The sequence below is a fragment of the Salmo salar genome, chromosome 16 (genome assembly GCF_965601325.2).
Source record: "Salmo salar chromosome 16, fSalSal1, whole genome shotgun sequence".
In the NCBI taxonomy this organism is placed as follows: Eukaryota; Metazoa; Chordata; class Actinopteri; order Salmoniformes; family Salmonidae; genus Salmo; species Salmo salar.
In genome coordinates this window covers 14,834,650-14,849,724 of record NC_138306.1, presented here as the reverse complement: position 1 = coordinate 14,849,724, position 15,075 = coordinate 14,834,650, and the positions used below count along the sequence as shown (strand labels likewise).

The 15,075-nt window shown below is 40.9% G+C and overlaps 1 non-coding gene across 1 annotated transcript in view; it reads right to left on the bottom strand.

The window, feature by feature from the left end:
• LOC123727792 (uncharacterized) overlaps positions 1–15,075 on the bottom strand; it is a 148,803-nt gene that overhangs the window by 51,871 nt on the left and 81,857 nt on the right. Inside the window, exon 2 of the transcript XR_006759677.2 lies at positions 4,015–4,297. This is a non-coding gene — a transcript (uncharacterized LOC123727792). The remainder of the gene's footprint in view (positions 1–4,014; positions 4,298–15,075) is intronic.

Genomic DNA, 15,075 nt, shown 5'->3' with positions numbered 1-15,075 from the left:
CCGTGATTGGATCTTTCCTTTGGACACCTGGACTCTATTTGTAAAGGCAGTACGTGTCCGCGGAGAGCCATTTGGATTGCATTCATTACAACTGATGACACTGTTCCTATCACCCTATTATTAAAACTAGCTACACTAGAGACTGGTGCAGTTGGATGTCTAGTGAAGACATCAAAACTATGAAATAACACATAGGGAATCATGTAGTAACCAAAAACAAATCAAGTCAAAATATATTTTATATTTGAGATTTTTCAAATAGCCACCCTTTGCCTTGTTGACAGCTTTGCACACTCTTGGCATTCTCTCAACCAGCTTCACCTGGTATGCTTTTCCAACAGTCTTGAAGGAGTTCCCACATATACTGAGCACTTGTTGGCTGCTTTTCCTTCTCTCTGTGGTGCGACTCATCCCAAACCATCTCAATTTGGTTGAGGTCGGGTGATTGTGGAGGCCAGGTCATCTGATGCAGCACTCCATCACTCTTCTTGGTCACATAGCCCTTACACAGCCTGGAGGTGTGTTTTGGGTCATTGTCTGTTGAAAAACAAATGATAGTCCCACTAAGCCGAAACCAGATGGGATGGCTTAACGCTGCAGAATGCTGTGGTAGCCATGCTGGTTATGTGTGCCTTGAATTATAAATAAATCACAGCCCGTGTCACCAGCAAAGCACCCCCACATCATAACATCTCCTCCTCCATAACTTACGGTGGGAACCACACATGCGGAGATCATCCGTTCACCCACACCGAGTCTCACAAAGACACGGCGTTTGGAACCAAAAATCTCTAATTTGGACTCAGGACCAAAGGACATATTTCCACCGGTCTAATGTCCATTGCTCGTGTTTCTTGGCCAAAGCAAGCCTCTTCTTCTCATTGGTGTCCTTTAGTAGTGGTTTCTTTGCAGCAATTGAACCATGAAGGCCTGATTCACACAGTCTCCTCTGAACAGTTGATGTTGAGATGTGTCTGTTACATAAACTCTGTGAATAATTTATTTGGGCTGCAATTTCTGAGGCTGGTAACTAATGAACGTATCCTCTGCAGTAGAGGTAACTCTGGGTCTTCTATTCCTGTGGCAGTCCTCATGAGAGCCAGTTTCACCAGGTTTTTGCGACGGCACTTGAAGTTCTTGACATTTTCCGTATTGACTGACCTTCATGTCTTAAAGTAATGATGAACTGTAGCTTGGTCTTTTACTAAATAGGACTATCTTCTGTATACCCCCCTTCCGTGTTACAACACAACTGATTAGCACAAAGGCATTAAGAAGGAAAGACATTCCACAAATTAACTTTTAAGAAGGCACACCTGTTAATTGAAATGCATTCCAGGTAACTACCTCATGAAGCTGGTTGAAAGAATGCCAAGAGTGTACAAAGCTGTCATCAAGGCAAAGTGTAGCTATTTGAAGAATCTCAAATATAAAATATATTTTAATTTGTTTAACCTCTTGACGGTCGCCTAGGATAGGGGGCGCCACAGCGCATTTTGAAAAAAATTCGTGCCCATTTTAAACGGCCTACTAACTCAAACTCAGAAGCTAGGATATGCATATAATTAATACTTGTGGATAGAAAACACCCTAAAGTTTCTAAAACTGTTTGAATGGTGTCTGTGAGTATAACAGAACTCATATGGCAGTCAAAACCCCGAGACAGATCGAAACAGGAAGTGGAATTCTGAATTGCGAACCCAACTTCATCACGTTGCCTATTAATCACACCGTGAGCTATGGTTCATTGAGCACTTCCTATTGCTTCCACTAGATGTCCCCAGTCTTTACAAAGTGGTTTGAGTCTCCTGTTAAAACTGAATGAATGAGATGCTGTGGAACGTGGTCACACGGAGAGGGCCATCACCATTATGACGCCGGCGCCCCTGGTTACCCTCCCCTTTCGAAACGTTTTGAAACACAATGCAATCGTCCCCCTCAAATCTTATTGGCTCTCTTGTTGAAAAACGCCCTGAAGATTTATGTTATACAACGTTTGACATGTTTGAACGAACCTAAATGGGAAAAAAATGCATTTTCTCGAAATGGCTGTCCCGCGGCCGACGGAGCATTTGGATTAGCCTTCAGACGCGCTAACAAGAACAAGCTCTTGGAACATAAAGGAGTCATTTTTTCTAACGAAAATACATTTGTTGTGGACCTGGGATTCCTGGAAGTGCTTTCTGATGAAGACAACCAAAGGTAAGGGATTATTGACAATAGTATACAAGACTAGATGTGATATGCGATTGTTCCAAGATGGCGCTGACCTGTAACGTTAGCCTATTTTTCAGAGTATCGCATCCCCTTTCATCGCAAAGTATGATTACCCAGTAAAGTTAATTTTAAATCTGGCATTACAGGTGCTTTCAAGAGATATTCATCTATAAATCTTAGAATGACAATATTACATTTTAAAAATGTTTTCGAATAGTAATTTAGTAAATTGTAGCTCTGTTTCATCGGATGCATTTGAGGGAAAACAGTTAGTCAACGTTACGCACCGATGTAAAATGCTGTTTTTATATATAAATATGAACTTTATCGAACAAAAGAATGCATGTATTGTGTAACATGATGTCCTAGGTGTGTCATCTGATGAAGATTGTCAAAGGTTAGTGCTGCATTTAGCTGTTTTTTGGTTATTTGTGATGCATGTGGTTGGTCGGAAAATGGCTATATGGCTACTTTTACGATATACTCCTCTAACATAATCTAATGTTTTGCTTTTGCTGTAAAGCTTTTTTGAAATCGGACAACGTGGTTCGATTCAGGAGAGGTGTATCTATAAAACGATATAATTTGAAAAAAAAATTGAATTTTTTTTTTTTACGGGATGGAGGCCGCACAGGGGTTAACACTTGATTCCATGTGTTATTTCATAGTTTTCATGTCTTCACTATTATTCTACAATGTAGAAAATAGTAAAAATAAAGAAAGACCTTTGAATGAGTCGGTGTTCTGAAACGTTTGACCGGTAGTGTAGCTATACTGAAGAACAGAAGCAGCTCAATATTTCCCTGTCAAAACACTGGAGTGTATAATCATAATCAGGACTGTGTTTCTGGCCCAGAAGAAATGGAGTGATTTCTCTGTACTCTCCACATCAGATAAGGTGAAACTGCCTGTGACTATGAACCATTAACTTCATTGATCTGCAAATTGAACCAGGGAGCCACTTCAGTGCATCTCTAGCTGTTGTAGCGGGATGCGGGTATCCTTGCCTCCAAGGTAGGGTGCTGGCGATTTGTTAGTTTGTAATTTTCATCTCAGACCAATCATTGGACCAGAGATAGCTGACCTAGCAGACCTATTATCACTTTCACCTTAATAATCTTCTTATCGTTCGAATTCGTCAACAAAGGGGAGGATGCTAAGATGACAATTACAGGTGAATGAACTCCAGATGATTTCTCGACATGCTGCATGCCGGTTCCCGCAGTCAAAACAGAACGTCCCCCATTTCAGTGGCAGAGGTGAATAATTCAGTGACATATGTGCTGAGGCTCTGGTGACAGATCCCACGCCAAGCCACTTTTCCTCCCTCTCTGCAGTTCCTAGTGATCTGGGTGATAAATGTTCCGATGCACAGGAGCATGGGAAAAACTCATTTCCTTCTTCCTTTGAAAAACGCCCCAAGAGCCTCATTCAGTAGGCGGTGGGCAGTGGGTACAGACACAGAGACCAGAGGGGAAACAGGAAAGATAACCTTACCATAACGCCCACCCGACATGGCGCCAACCCAGATATTCACCTATTTGACAATGATTCTCTATAACGTTAAAGGATATGGACCAGTTTGAATGTTATGTTTGAGTGGTATGACATTTGCGAGATGCTCATGTCCACATAAAACCACACTGACCACTCTTGTGTATCACATCAAACCACACTGAACACATTATAATAAACAGCATGATAACTGAGTTTAGAAACACTCTTCCGCATACACAACGGACGTTCATTGACTGTCGTAACAGTGTGCATACTTTAAGTAGCAATTGTTGTACCTACTCAAAGCTGCTGTTTACAGGTGGGATCCTGTCTTCAACTGGGTGATGCAGCACTGTTGATGACATCATTCAGGTTGGCCAGACCTTTCGTCTGCACCGTTGGTCAAGGGACTAGCGTCACAGTAGGAGTGACCTCACCTGTTGGAAGACAATGGCCTGACCTAGGCCAGAGGGCTGACCATCTCTTCTGATGCTCTCCTCCTCCCTTTGGAGAGATAGGTAGACCTTGGCACCACGGGCCGGTCTGTGTTGCGTATTTGAGCATCTCTCTGATTGAATGATCTCTGCAAGATAAGAACATGAAAAACACATTTAGGGAAATTGAAGAGAACATTGTTTGGATAGAAAAGTGAACAGTTTTTGCTTAGCGTAACCATTTCCAGTTAGAAGAGATGAGAAAAAAATAAGAAAAGCTCTGGCGAAGGCCTTGAGGCCGATACTTAAAGCTTAATAAAGAGCAGTGATACTAGCAAGAGCAGTGTGCTGGGTTTTTGTTATTCAACTGTTACCATGCACCTGCGACTGAAATGACTGCAACACTCAACAAAGAGCTGCAGTTAGTTTCAGAATGGGTGGCAAGGAAGAAGTTAGCCCTAAATATTTCTAAAACTAAAAGCATTGTATTTGGAACAAAACACTCACTAAACCCTAAACTTCAACTATATCTTGTAATAAATAATGTGGAAATTGAGCAAGTTGAGATGAGTAACACTAGATTGTAAACTGTCATGGTCAAAACATATTGATGCAGTGGTAGCTAAGATGGGGAGAAGTCTGTCTATAATAAAGCGATGTTCTGCCTTCTTAACAGTACTATCAACAAGGCAGGTCCTACAGGCCCTAGTTTTGTCGCACCTTGACTACTGTTCAGTCGTGTGGTCAGGTGCCACAAAAAAGGACTTAGGAAAATTGCAATTGGCTTAGAACAGGGCAGCATGGCTAGCCCTTGGATGTGCACAGAGAGCTAAAAGGCCAACTCAGCTCCATCATTCATTGAATCAGATGGCTCATTCATCACAAAACCCACTGATATTTCCAACTACATTCATTATTTTTTCATTGGCAAGATTAGCAAACTTAGGCATAACATGCCAGCAACAAATGCTGACACTACACATCCAAGTATATCTAACATGAATAATATGCATGTCAATCTCTCCTGGCTGAAAATGGAGGAGAGATTGACTTCATTACTACTTTTATTAATGAGAGGTATTGACATGTTGAATGCACAGAGCTGTCTGTCTAAACTACTGGCACACAGCTCGGACACCCATGCATACCCCACAAGACATGCCACAAGAGGTCTCTTCACAGTCCCCAAGTCCAGAACAAACAATGGGAGGCACACAGTACTACATAGAGCCATGAATACATGGAACTCTATTCCACATCAAGTAACTGACGCAAGCAGTAAAATTTGATTTAAGAAACAGATTAAAAAAACACCTTATGGAAGCAACACAAACATTGGCACAAACACATGCATACACACACACACACACACACACACACACACACACACACACACACACACACACACACACACACACACACACACACACACACACACACACACACACACACACACACACACACACACACACACACACACCACACACAGTATACATACACATGGATTTATTATTGTAGATATGTGGTAGTGGTGGAGTAGGGGCCTGAGGGCACACAGTGTGTTGTGAAATCTGTGAATGTATTGTAATGTTTTAAAATTGTATAAACTGCCTTCATTTTGTTGGACCCCAGGAAGAGTAGGGGGATCCATAATAAATACAAAATACAAATACCTGCAACAAAGATGTGCGAGTGCCATTTGAATTTTCAATCCCCGCTAGAAGAGATCAAATCCAACATACATTCGTGGCCAAAAGTTTTTAGAATGACACAAATATTCATTTTCACAAAGTCTGCTGCCTCAGTTTGTATGATGGCAATTTGCATATACTCCAGAATGTTATGAAGAGTGATCAGATGAATTGCAATTAATAGCAAAGTCCCTCTTTGCCATGTAAATGAACTGAATCCTCTAATAAAAGCCTTTGACATTTATGAAATGCTTGTAATTATACTATTCCATAGTAACATCTGACAAAAATACCTAAAGACACTGAAGCAGCAAACTTTGTGGAAATTAATATTTGTGTCATTCTCAAAACTTTTGGCCACGACTGCACAGTGCATTCGGAAAGTACTCATACAAAAAGTACCCTTGACTTTTTCCACAATGCTACATTACAGCCTTATTGTAAAATGGATTACATTCAGGTTTTTTCTCATCAATCTACACACAACACCCCATAATGACAAAGCAAAAACTGGTTTTCGAAATGTATGCAAATGTATTAAATACAAAAAACTGAACTATCACATTTACATTAGAATTCAGACCATTTACTCAGTACTTTGTTGAAGCACCTTTGGCAGCGATTACAGCCTTGAGTCTTCTTGGGTATGACGCTACAAACTTGGCACACCTGTATTGGTAGTTTCTCTCATTCTTCTCTGCAGATCCTCTCAAGCTCTGTCACGTTAGATGGGGAGCGTCGTTGCACAGCTATTTTCAGGTCTCTCCAGAGATGTTCGATCGGGTTCTGTCTGGGCTCTGGCTGGGCTGGGCCACTCAAGGACATTCAGAGACTTGTCCAGAAGCCACTCCTGCGTTGTCTTGGCTGTGTGCTTAGCCTGTTAGGACTAGGGGGCAGTATTTGCACGGCTGGATAAAAAAAATGTACCCGATTTAATCTGGTTACTAATCCTACCCAGTAACTAGAATATGCATATACTTATTATATATGGATAGAAAACACTCTAAAGTTTCTAAAACTGTTTGAATGGTGTCTGTGAGTATAACAGAACTCATTTGGCAGGCAAAACCCTGAGACATTTTCTGACAGGAAGTGGATACCTGATGTGTTGTATTACCTTTAAACCTATGCCATTGAAAAACACAGGGGCTGAGGAATATTTTGGCACTTCCTATTGCTTCCACTAGATGTCACCAGCCTTTACAAAGTGTTTTGAGTCTTCTGGAGGGAGATTGACCGAACAAGAGCCATGGAACGATGATGGCCCATTAGACACCTGGCGCGCGAGTTCATGTTGGGTACCCTCGTTCCAATACGTTATAAAAGAGTATGCATTCGTCCACCTTGAATATTATTCATGTTCTGGTTAAAAAAGGCCCTAATGATTTATGCTATACAACATTTGACATGTTTGAACGAACGTAAATATATTTTTTCCCCTCGTTCATGAAGTGAAGTCCGGCGGGCTTAGATCATGTGCTAACAAGACGGAGATTTTTGGACATAAATGATGAGCTTTTTTGAACAAAACTACATTCGTTATGGACCTGTGATACCTGGAAGTGACATCTGATGAAGAGAATCAAAGGTAATGGATTATTTACATAGTATTTTCGATTTTAGATCTCCCCAACATGACGACTAGTCTGTATCGCAACGCGTATTTTTCTGGGCGCAGTGCTCAGATTATTGCAAAGTGTGATTTCCCAGTAAGGTTATTTTTAAATCTGGCAAGTTGATTGCGTTCAAGAGATGTAAATCTATAATTATTTAAATGACAATATAATATTTTACCAATGTTTTCTAATTTTAATTATTTAATTTGTGATGCTGACTTGACTGCCGGTTATTGGAGGGAAACGATTTCCTCAACATCAATGCCATAGTAAAACGCTGTTTTTGGATATAAATATGAACTTGATAGAACTAAAAATGCATGCATTGTCTAACATAATGTCCTAGGAGTGTCATCTGATGGAGATTGTAAAAGGTTAGTGCATCATTTTAGCTGGTTTTATGGTTTTGGTGACCCTGTCTTTGAATTGACAAAACATTACACACAACTCTTGTAAATGTACTGTCCTAACATACTCTAAATTTATGCTTTCGCCGTAAAACCTTTTTGAAATCGTAAAACGTGGTTAGATTAAGGAGATGTTTATCTTTCAAAGGGTGTAAAATAGTTGTATGTTTGAAAAATTTGAATTTTGACATTTATTTGGATTAAAATTTGCCGCTCTTGAAATGCACCTGCTGTTGATGGAGTGCACCACGGGTGGGATGCCTGCGTCCCACCTAGCCCATAGAGGTTAGGGTCGTTGTCCTGATGGAAGGTGAACCTTCGCCCCAGTCTGAGGTCCTGAGCACTCTGGAGCAGGTTTTCATCAAGGATCTATCTGTACTTTGCTCCATTCATCTTTACCTCGATCCTGACTAGTCTCCCAGCCCCTGCCATTGACAAACATCCACACATCATGATGCTGCCACCACCATGCTTCACCATAGGGATGGTGCCAGGTTTCCTCCAGACAGGACTCTTGGCATGCAGGCCATAGAGTTCAATCTTGGTTTCATCAGACCAGATAATCTTGTTTCTCATGGTCTGAGAGTCTTTTAGGGGCCTTTTGGCAACCTCCAAGCGGGCTGTCATGTGCCTTTTACTGAGGAGTTGCTTCCGCCTGGCCATTCTATCATAAAGGCCTGATTTGGTGGAGTGCTGCAGAGATGGTCGTTCTTCTGGAAAGTTCTCTCATCTCCACAGAGGAACTCTGGAGCTCTGTCAGAGTGACCATCGGGTTCTTGGTCACCTCCCAGACCAAGGCCGTTCTCCCCTGATTGCTCAGTTTGGCTGGGCGGCCAGCTCTAGGAAGAGTCTTGGTGGTTCCAAACTTCTTTAATTTAAGAATGATGTAGGTCAATGTGTTCTTGGGGATCTTCAATGCTGCAGAAATATTTTGGTACCCTTCCCCAGATCTGTGCCTCGACTGTCTCGGAGCTCTATGGACAATTCCTTCGACCTCATGGCTTAGTCTTAGCTCTGACATGCACTGTCACCTCTGGGACCTTATATAGACAGGTGTGTGCCTTTCCAAATCATGTTCAATCAATTGAATTTACCACAGGTGGACACCAATAAAGTTGTAGAAACATCTCAAGGGTGATCAATGGAAACAGGTCACCTGAGCTCAATTTCGAGTCTCATAAAGCCTTATTCTAAAATGGATTAAAAGAAATCCTCATCAATCTACACACAATACCCCATAATGACAATGCGACATTTTTTTTTTTTTTACATTTTTGCAAATATATTTAAATAAATGTTTTCGCATTGTCATTATGGGGTATTGTGTGTAGATTGATGAGGCTGTAATGTAACTTAACAAAATGTGGAAAAAGGGAAGGGGTGAATACTTTCTGAATGCACTGTATTTCAAATTTTCTTTCTGTGAATGTAGCTTTAACATCATCTGCACTGATCCATTCTAACACTAAGTGATCCATTATGCCAGGTACTAGGGCTGGGCGTTATGACGATATATACCGTGTGACAATAGTAAAACGTCTATCGTTTCATATTATGCTCTATCGTTTATTTAGTTTATGTCGCAAATCACACTCTTTTCGGCAAAATCTTTCGGCAATTGGACGACGCGTTGTGTTCTTCCACACTTGCTGTGTGGAAGGAAATTTGCAACACAAACAAACATGGAAGAGAGTGAACATGACACAGAGCACGGAGACACATAGCTCGTACCTAAAAGAGGGGCAACTTCGGTCGCACGGACGTGGTTTGGGTATGAAAAGTCTGACACGTACCAGAAAACTGTCCTGTGAAAAATTTGCCACAGGCCGGTCCCAACAACAGGCTCAAACACCACTAACCTCTTTTACCACCTACGGAAGAATCATGTGAAACAGTACGGAGAGAGTCTACGGATGAGACCCAAAAAAGTACAGTCGAGTGCTCAAAACAAACCCCCCCAACTCAAACGTTGCGAGAGGCTTTTGTCCGCGGCACACCATATGGCAAAGAATCACGAAGATGGAAGGGGATAATAGCTGCCATTACAACTTACATCTGCAAAGACATGGGCCCAATTTACACGGTCGAGAAACGGGGGTTTTGTGAGTTGGTGCTAACACTAGACCCAAGGTACCAAATGCAAATTGATATGTGACACGTATTAATGCCAAAATAACATGCAAAACAGGCAAGCCCCGTCCCAAAAATATATATATACAGTTGAAGACAGAAGTTTACATACACCTTAGCCAAATACATTTAAACTCTGTTTTTCACAATTCCTGACATTTAATCCTTGTAAAAATTCCCTGTCTTAGGATCACCACTTTATTTTAAGAATGTGAAATGTCAGAATAATAGTAGAGAATGATTTATTTCAGCTTTGATTTCTTTCATGACATTCCCAGTATGTCAGAAGTTTACATACACTCAATTAGTATTTGGTAGCATTGCCTTTAAATTGTTTAACTTGGGTCAAACGTTTCAGGTAGCCTTCCACAAGCTTCCCACAATAAGTTGGGTGAATATTGGCCCATTCCTCCTGACAGAGCTAGTGTAACTGAGTCAGGTTTGTAGGCCTCCTTGCTCACACACACTTTTTCAGTTCTGCCCACACATTTTCTATGGGATTGAGGTCAGGGCCTTGTGATGGCCACTCTAATACCTTGACTTTGTTGTCCTTAAGCCATTTTGCCACAACTTTGGAAGTATTCTTGAGGTCATTGTCCTTTCAGGTTATGTCAATATAGGACTAATTTTACTGTGGATATAGATACTTCTGTATCTGTTTCCTCCAGCATCTTCACAAGGTCCTTTGCTGTTGTTCTGGGATTGATTTGCACTTTTCGCACCAAAGTACGTTCTGCGTGGTCCCATGGTGTTCATACTTGTGTACTATTGTTTGTACAGATGAACGTGGTACCTTCGGGCGTTAGGAAATTGCTCCCAAGGATGAACCAGACTTGTGGAGGTCTACAATTGTTTTTCTGAGGTCTTGGCTGATTTATTTTGATTTTCCAATGATGTCATGCAAAGAGGCACTGAGTTTGAAGGTAGGCCTTGAAATACATCCACAGGTACACCCCCAACTGACTCAAATGATGTCAATTAGCCTATCAGAAACTTCTAAAGCCATGACATAATTTTCTGGAATGTTCCAAGCTGTATAAAAGGCACAGTCAACTTAGTGTATGTAAACTTCTGACCCACGGAATTGTGATACAGTGAATTATAAGTGAAACAATCTGTCTGTAAACAATTGGTGGAAAAAGTACTTGTGTCATGCACAAGGTAGATGTCCTAACCGACTTGCCAAAACTATAGTTTGTTAACAAGAAATTTGTGGAGTGGTTGAAAAATGAGTTTTAAATGAATCCAACCTAAGTGTATGTAAACTTTTGACTTCCACTGTATATATTTCAGGTCTATATTTATTTTGTTTGCAACTATAGTTTAAGTGTTTTCTATTTACCTTTTTAGATTTTATACATTCATATTTTATATTTTGTTTCATGCTTAATTGAAAATGTGCACAGGTTCTAAATAAAATAAATAATCAAATATGAGTAAATACCTTTTTATTTGTTGAGTATAATTCAAAATGTTATAAGAAATAGGCCTTTACATGTTGTCATTTTTTATAAACTATTTATTCATTGAATTTACAGAAAATGTGCTATATCGTAAGATGTATCGTTAACGGGATATGAAATGACCTATATCGGGATATGAGATTTTGGCCATATCGCCCAGCCCTACCAGGTACCGTAGAGACAATTAATATTACTCTAAGGCAGACTTGGGCTGTAGAGGAAATTCTCATGATCATGTTATTTCAAGGCTGTTAAGAATTAGAATGAGAGCTGGAGTATATCGCCCCTTCCTGTACCGAAGGATACTCCGGGGAGCCTGCATGGCCACAGCAGAATGTGGCCTAAATCATTAGGCCTGGCAAGGCCTTCAATGGAATAGGTTATACGTAGTCTCTCAAACACATATTTACAGTATTTTTCAATGTACATTTCACTCCTCCTTTAGGAATAGATTGAGGTTGACATTACTTATTTGAATAATTAGAAAATTATACATGCCTAACAAAATACTTTTGATTCTTTCAAAGTCTCTGTAATCAGAACTTGAGCCATATCATTGCAACAACAGTAATGGGAACCTCTTTGCACTATCCCTGGGCCTCAAGTTACAAATTGTGAAATACAATGTTAATAAAATGTTAATGTTGCTGTGTGTGTGTGTGTGTGTGTGTGTGTGTGTGTGTGTGTGTGTGTGTGTGTGTGTGTGTGTGTGTGTGTGTGTACTTGGAGGCCCTCTCTTTCTGTGTTTCAGATTCCCACCATGTTGAATGGTCTCTAAGCCAGACCCACCAAGTCCTGCCCACCCTGCTGCAGGCACTAGCACAGCAAAGCTGACAATTATTATTTACCTCTGTGCCCTTGCTAGCAAGCTGACGGGATGGGCAGCATTTGTCTGGCTAATTTGCTTACTGAAGAGAAAGATGCATCCTGTATACCTCCAGATGACAGTCTTTGTGCAAAAGTTGATTAAAAATATATATATAAAAAACTCGTACTAACAATACATTGCGTCTTTGACATAAAGCGATGATGGTGGTGTTGGCAGTGCACTCTTTCCCGGCATTCATGATTGGTGGAAATGCGAGAAGATGGGAAGAAAGTTGTACCACTTCGGGCAGACTGGGTTATGGGAAACCCTGACACTTAGTCATATGCGGGCCTCAATTTATCCCAAACAATTACGATGGCTACCAACAGTAGAAGAGTGGATTCGCCATGAAGCCGTGGCAAAAAAAATGTAGGCTCCAAGTAGGCTCCAAGTCCATTGACCCCACTGGTGTTACAGAGTCACGGCAGGTGGCTTCGGTTATGGATGTGAATTGGGTAAGTAGGTACTAAAGTGCCCAAAGAGCACTTATGTTTATGTTGCTAGTAGATGATAAAAAACGAAGATAGCAGCTATATAAGTGCACCGGGCCATGCAAAACAAACTGGCCCACATGGTGTTTGGGGATGGAATAAGCTAGCTCGCTAGCTAGCAAGCAGGCTAGCTACAACAACTCCAACAAAATACTGCACATTTTGCAGAAATCAATGGTCAAATACCAATCGGATTAACGAAATTGTTTATTTCAAGGTATATCTTTATTTTTGCTGAACTGCCTGATCTTTATTGGCTGACAGAACTTGCAGGATTTCATGATAGCCAATGTTTGTGTTATTCATTATCTAGATTTACTGCTGCTTGTAGTAGCACTCAGGTTTACGTGTGGCTAGCTATTGCTACCATAGTCCAACAACAGAGTTTTAGCGAGTCTGGTCATAGACGTTCCATGTCTACTATGATGGTAAAGGTTTATCTTGATTTTGTGTAACAGTACGAGAAATGCTGATGTGCTGAACTGCTAATAATCTATGTGTTTCAAGGCTGCTAGTTGTTAGCTAGTAGGGGTATGCCGGCAGGGGTGTAAAAGGGGTTATGCTAGAAGCCTGCACGCTGTATACGTTTAAAAAATATATATATGTTAGCTGATACACAATAAATAAATCAAAGGATGTGGTCAGATGATAAGTGGGTTTTATTCAGAGTGCCATTTTTATTTTAAATGTTTTTACAATATGAGGTATCTGTATGATGTGAGTCTTTACAATTTTATTCACTCCTGCTCGCGTAGTGCTTCTCTTTACGCCATGACTTCGGTCAAACTCGGATAAAATATAAATATTTCTCTCAGAATACAAATGTACAGTGATATGCCGTATTTGGGACTTTTAGTTGGAAGGACAAAACAAATCAGAATATTTAACAGTAACCTAATTCTGCAATCTTGCTTCTAAAATAGAAACTAATGCTTGTTTTATTCATATTTTTTTTTATAAACTAAATTGTATCATCAGGACTGTCGCAAACGGGGATCAAACGAGTTAACAAAAAAAAATGTTTACAATCAGTACATCTCCAGAGCAGAGAAGTGATGACACAGCCCCCGGTTTGGGGCAAGCCCCTCACTGACTGTGTCTCTGAATCATCCCAGGATCCTCTCATGATGTGGTCTCCTCATATACCCCCATCCTCATCACTGACTGTTATTCACCCACTGGGTGAAAGGCTCTGGCTGCACCATCCCTTTGAGACTCATCTCAGATTGATGTTGTGGATAGGCAAAGGGGGTGCCTGTAAATGGCTTCTGAACGCTACAATATGCAGATAATGAGAGATATCACCCTGTAACACAGATGGTTAACCTCTTAGGGTTGTTTTGGATAACATCCTCATTTGAATGCTCCCTCTTCTGACCATTGAGTGTTGCCCTCAACAACTTCATCAGCTGTTGTACAGCAGCAGCTGAGCAGAGACAAACTGAACCGAAATAGCTTGTACTGTACTCAAATACCACTAGTTGTACACAAACATTTAAAACCGGCAAAATGTTCTTTGAAAGACCTGACAATTAGTCTAGTTAACAGTTTTTCTTCTCTGGTGAGAACTGAGTGGCTCTGTCTTGACCTTCATTAATTTCAAGTCCAATAACTCAAGGGAGGATGTTCAAAGTGACAACATCCCACACAGACAAAGGTCAGCCCAGCCGACACAGACCAATGGAACTGTAGCAAAACCAGCTCAGCGGCCATCCATCCACAGGCAAGACAGCATTCTGGGTGAGGACAGAGGGACATGAATGGTGTGGAATGGAGCAACAGCGATGGGGAAGAGAGAAGCAGCTGGAGAATTGTAGAGGGACTCAAAGAAAAGGAGCTCCAGTACACAGTGCAGGACAGAGAGGCACCAACAGACCCTTTAGTATCCATCCAAAAATAATGCGGCCATTCTGACTTTGTGCACAGTTAGGTGAGGTCTGGGCTGGGAAAACTCTGGAAGAACTTCTGTCTCGATGGCATCATGGAACACATTCCAGTGAGTAGTATCCATTGATCCAACAAATGACCCTCAGGGATGGACCAATGTAGCCCACTGCCCAAGCTTTGCCAATGCTATGAAATGGTCAATAAAAAAATACCCACAATTCATAAAGAGGCCAGAGGATTTGATAGCTCATGTAATCTCCAGTGAGAATCTCATATCTTAGACATTGAAGCCTATGAAACTGGAGCATTCAAAGTCCAAGCGACCACTTGCCTCAGCTTGGACCAGATCCTAGAACCTTTTGACATTGATGTCA